The sequence below is a fragment of the Podarcis muralis genome, chromosome 2 (genome assembly GCF_964188315.1).
Source record: "Podarcis muralis chromosome 2, rPodMur119.hap1.1, whole genome shotgun sequence".
In the NCBI taxonomy this organism is placed as follows: Eukaryota; Metazoa; Chordata; class Lepidosauria; order Squamata; family Lacertidae; genus Podarcis; species Podarcis muralis.
In genome coordinates this window covers 69,875,240-69,881,021 of record NC_135656.1, presented here as the reverse complement: position 1 = coordinate 69,881,021, position 5,782 = coordinate 69,875,240, and positions in this window count along the sequence as shown.

The window sequence follows — 5,782 nt, the reverse complement described above, 5'->3', positions numbered from 1 at the left end:
TGGTAATTTGGGAGCGCTGGGCAGATATTTGCACCCCAGCACCGCATCTGCTAAAGATGGCCCTGTTTGCATATATTTTTGGACCTCTGATATAGAAATGCAGTAGCATTCACTGAATATCCTGCTAAATTATATGTCCATGTTTGACTTGAGCAGAGTCTTCACCATAGGAAGAAGTTTACTGTAAGGCTCTGGGGAACAGTCATGAGAATATGTTGAATTATGAAGCAATTAGCTTTCTTTTAATCATCCACTGGGGAGAACCAGGAAACATTAGTAAGCTCAAAAGGTGCATCACTGCAGCGTGGGGTGGGGGAGGTACTGCATGATCCATGGCCTTTTAAATGATGAGGTGCTGGTGCCATCCAGTGGTTTTTCTAGGAAGTAGTTTCTGTATATGGTATACAGCCAAATGAAACAATAAGAAACGTCTCCATGGGGCCAGTCCTGTAATACATTTAAGAAGAGCATCTATGGGAACTAAAGCCCCATTTGCACTATACACTTAAAGCAGTAGCATACCACAAAAAATCTTGAGAACTGTAGTTTGTTAAGGGTGCCGAGTTAGGAAGTGCCTGCTCCCCTCACAGGTCTAGTTTCCAGAGCAGTTTAACAGACCTTTCCCCCACAAGGAACAGAGTTAGATCAATAAATTTAAACTGATCAAACTACTGTGAGAGTTTCTTACAATGAATTTCAAGCTCTTTGTCTGAATTAATCAAACCATCACCCCCACTGTAGTTTTCAATTTAATGTAGCAAGTCTACCACTCAACCAATGCTGCCAATTTCAGTGGAGGTGTACAGTGGGTACCTTGGGTTAAGAACTTAATTCATTCTGGAGGTCTGTTCTTAACTTGAAACTGTGCTTAACCTGAGGTACCACTTTAGCTAATGGGGCCTCCCGCTGCCGCCATGCCGCTGGAGCACGATTTCTGTTCTCATCCTGAAGCAAAGTTCTTAACCCGAGGTACTATTTCTGGGTTAGCGGAGTCTGTAACCTGAAGCGTCTGTAACCTGAGGTACCACTGTATAGAGATGGAAGCAGGACATCTTTTAATATACTCCCTCCCCTATCAGTAGTTATTTTCATTATGAACCCCCTAATGAACCATTTTAAACTTTCTGTCACTACAGGGGTACCTCTGGATAAGAACGCTTCTGGTTGCACACACTTCTGGTTACGAGCTCTGTAGTAGTTGCTCCCGGTTGTGAACTTTGCCCTGGGACGTGAGCGGGAGGCACGCGCACAGTGGGAGGCGGCATCAGCAAAAGCACGCCTTAGGATAAGAAGGGTTTCAACTCCGTGGTTTTCCATGGAGCTGAGGGCAATGAAACAATCGTTGAGACGGCTAGAGCGCCGGTGGCGGATCACTCATTCCGAATCTGACCGGACACAGGTTAGAGCTCAACGTCGAGCCTACCAAGTGGCAATAGCGACGGCGAAGAAGAATTTCTTCACCGCCTCTATTGCATCTGCAGAAAACAGCAGCAGGAGACTTTTTCAGGTGGTTCACAATTTAGCGGAACCACCTGCAACATCGGGGCCCAGTACGGGCCACACGTTCTCCTGCAATGATTTTGCAAAGTTTTTTGCAGATAAAATCGCTCCGATTTGGGAAGAAGTAGACTCCACCGTGGGAGCAGGGCCGGGGCGGGAGAGTGCTAGAGTTCTGTCTAGTCAAGTTGAGTGGGATCAATTCCAATCTGTTACCTCCGAGGATGTGGACAGGCTGCTTGGACGAGTGAAACCAACCACCTGTCTCCTGGATCCTTGCCCATCCTGGCTTATAAAAGCTAGCCGGGAAGGACTGGGCGATGGGCTTCGTGGGGTGGTGAATGCTTCCCTCCGTGAGGGAGCCTTCCCAGACCCGCTGAAAGAGGCGGTTATTAAACCGCTTCTTAAAAAACCATCTTTAGATGCGGCCACGATGGCCAACTATCACCCAGTCTCAAATCTTCCATTCTTGGGCAAGGTGATTGAGCGAGCGGTTGCCGAACAACTCCAGGCACGCCTGGAAGAAGCGGACCATTTGGATCCCTTCCAGTCGGGATTCAGGCCTCATCATGGGACTGAAACTGCCTTGGTCGCACTGGTTGATGATCTCCGGCGGGCTAGGGACAAAGGTGAGAGCTGTTTCCTAGTTCTGCTGGATCTCTCAGCGGCATTTGATACCATCGACCATAACATCCTTCTGGACTGTCTTCAGGGGCTGGGAGCTGGAGGCACTGTTATACAGTGGTTCCGCTCCTTCCTCCTGGGCCGGGTTCAGAAAGTGGTGGTGGGGGATGAGTGTTCAGACCCCTGGGCCCTCACTTGTGGGGTGCCTCAGGGTTCGGTCCTCTCCCCCATGCTCTTCAACATCTACATGAAGCCGCTGGGAGAGATCATCAGGGGATTTGGGCTGGGTGTTCATCAGTATGCGGATGATACCCGGCTCTACCTCTCTTTTAAATCAGAACCAGTGAAGGCAGTGAAGGTCCTGTGTGAGTGCCTGGAGGCGGTTGGAGGTTGGATGGCGGCTAACAGATTGAGGTTGAATCCTGACAAGACAGAAGTACTGTTTTTGGGGGACAGGACGCGGGCAGGTGTGGAGGATTCCCTGGTCCTGAATGGGGTAACTGTGCCCCTGAAGGACCAGGTGTGCAGCCTGGGAGTCATTCTGGACTCACAGCTGTCCATGGAGGCACAGGTCAAATCTGTGTCCAGGGCAGCTGTTTACCAGTTCCATCTGGTACGTAGGCTGAGACCCTATCTGCCTGCAGACTGTCTCACCAGAGTGGTACATGCTCTGGTTATCTCCCGCTTGGACTACTGCAATGCACTCTACGTGGGGCTACCTTTGAAGGTGACTCGGAAACTACAACTAATCCAGAATGCGGCAGCTAGACTGGTGACTGGGGGCGGCCGCCGAGACCATATAACACCGGTCTTGAAGGACCTACATTGGCTCCCAGTACGTTTCCGAGCACAATTCAAAGTGTTGGTGCTGACCTTTAAAGCCCTAAACGGCCTCGGTCCAGTATACCTGAAGGAGCGTCTCCACCCCCATCATTCTGCCCGGATGCTGAGGTCCAGCTCCGAGGGCCTTCTGGCTGTTCCCTCATTGCGAGAAGCAAAGCTACAGGGAACCAGGCAGAGGGCCTTCTCGGTAGTGGCGCCCGCCCTGTGGAACGCCCTTCCAGCAGATGTCAAAGCGATAAACAACTACCTGACATTCAGAAGACATCTTAAGGCAGCCCTGTTCAGGGAAGTTTTTAACGTGTGATATTTTACTGTATTTGTGGTTTTTATGGAAGCCGCCCAGAGTGGCTGGGGAGGCCCAGCCAGATGGGCAGGGTATAAATAATAAATTATTATTATTATTATTATTAAGAACGGACCCCTGGAATGAATTAAGTTCGTAACCAGAGGTACCACTGTATATTTATTTCTTTGAGAATTGTTGCTCTGTATCCAAGACAGGAATACCAAATTGTTCCCCTGAGCAAGTTGCAGCAATTTCACTTTTACTCTCTTAAGTAAAATATATCCTGGCAATCGTTTTCAGCAGAGTTCAGGAACCATTGTCCCTCTTGAGGGCCACATTCCCTCCTGGGCAATGTGCCAGAAGGGGCAGAGGCAAAAGTGGGCAGAGTAACTAATAAGATTTTTTACCCTTTGTACAATAAGGCAGAAAGGGTAAACACACACTCACACATACCCTATCATCCATTCTCTATTTTCTGTCAGAAAACAGATTCTGCTTGAAATTAACAGCAAATAATTAGCTTACTAAAATTCACTCATAGTTTTGCTGGTTTCCCCAGCTGAAGAATATATACAAATGATTAATAAAATTAAAAGACATAAGACATAAGGGCCAAACATTAATTCATTTTTTGTTAACGCATTCCCTAATTTCCTATCACTTTCATATTATACTGTACACAAATTCTAACCAGCTTGATCTTCAATGTTGTGTGCGCAGTAGAGCTGAAGAGCATAAACAAACATGCACAGAGAACATTTTATAATAAATGGAATATACATTATAGCTGCAAGCCAAAGTTGATATTAACATTTATTGTTTGGTGTACAAAACTTGATTCCTGCTGTGTTTCTTTTCAAAGAAGATCATCAAAGGCTGTAAAAAGCCAGTGCTGCTTTTATTATAAACTCCCACCTGATAACTATAATTATTTCAAGCAAGCATTGCAGAGACACCTTGCTTGTGTAATAGCATATATTTTCTCTCAAATTATAGAAAAGGTGTTTCAATTGGGTGGCTGTTGAAAGAAATGTTAAAACTGTCTATATTTCAGTGGTGTAGAACCTGCTTTTCATGCAGAAGGTTCTGGATTCAGTCCCCACCATCTCCAGGTAGGTCTGGATAATCCCTGCCCCAAACCCTAAGGCAGGCATCCCCAAACTTGGCCCTCCAGCTGTTTTGGGACTACAACTCCCATTATCCCTAGCTAACAGGACCAGTGGTCAGGGGTGATGGGAATTGTAGTCCCAAAACAGCTGGAGGGCCGAGTTTGGGGATGCCTGCCCAAAGGAGCTGCTAGCAGCAGGTGAAGGTAAGGATTGGGGAACTATTTTGAGGCCAAGGACTGCATTCCTCTCATTCAACTTTCTGGGGGTAAACATGCAAAAGTGGACAGAGACACATAAGTGAATTTTACCTTTGTAAAGTAAGACACTTTACACATGCACACACCTCTCTCTTTCATCCAGGCAAGCTGGAGACATTATCAAAGTTCAGGGACACATTCCAGTCAAGGAAAAGGCATTCAAGGAGAGTGCCAAGTGGGGTTTGAGAGAGATGTAGTACAGGGAAGAGCCCACTTGGCCTGGGGCCCAAGTTGCTCATCCTGATTCCTGATACAGGCAATGGTCTGAATTTCTCTAAGACAGTTTCCTATGGCTTTGACAGTAAATAACTCTGGTGAACTCGCTTTATATTCCGCGGGAGAGGGGACAGGACAAGTTGCCAGGCGGAGAGAGGGGTCCAGGACTATGCTTTTTTGCAGTGTTTTGAAGATGGGCGAGGACAACAAAGCCAACATCCCTTTTGGCGGGCAACCATTCTGCTGTTATCTTTTAGGGAAGTTTGATGTTTTATCACTTTTTATTATTACTATTAATATTCTGTTGGAAGCCACCCAGAGTGACTGGGGTATAAATAATAAATTATTATTATTAATATTACTATCATCATCATCGACAGAAGGGGTTCCAGGTTTCTGTAGTGATTTAAGACCAAGCAAGAACAAAAGGCAAACGAAGAGGAACGCCCGACCTTTGAAGAACTCTTCCCTCTCGCTGTGGGGCAGCTTGTTTCTTTCCCCCCACCCACCCCCGTTGTGGGGCAACAGTAGACTCAGAAAAAGCAAAGCACAGATTCTCGGAGGAAGGGGCTCATCCGACGATTGCTCTCTTTCCCGATAGGCGCGCCACGGCAGGTGCCCGTCACACGCCCGGCCCTGTTTTTCCTGAACTCCTTCCTGCTCGCCTAGCCCAGCCCAAACACCTCAGCTCGTCCGGACGCAGGTGAAGGCAGGAGGAGGCGCGGCCTTGACTCCTGCATTACCTCCGCTGCACGTAAACATGCGCACACCCAGTCCCGGCTCCCTCACCGCCCCCCCCCCGCCCCTCTAGGCTCCCTCCTTCGACGCCGTCGGGAAAGTTAAGAGCCTGTTCACAAATAGATTGCGTCCTTTTATAGCGCCTCCTCCCAGCAGCCCCCGCGCCGCGGCCGCCGATTGGCCGCCGAGACGCGAAGGGGCGGGAACGCGCA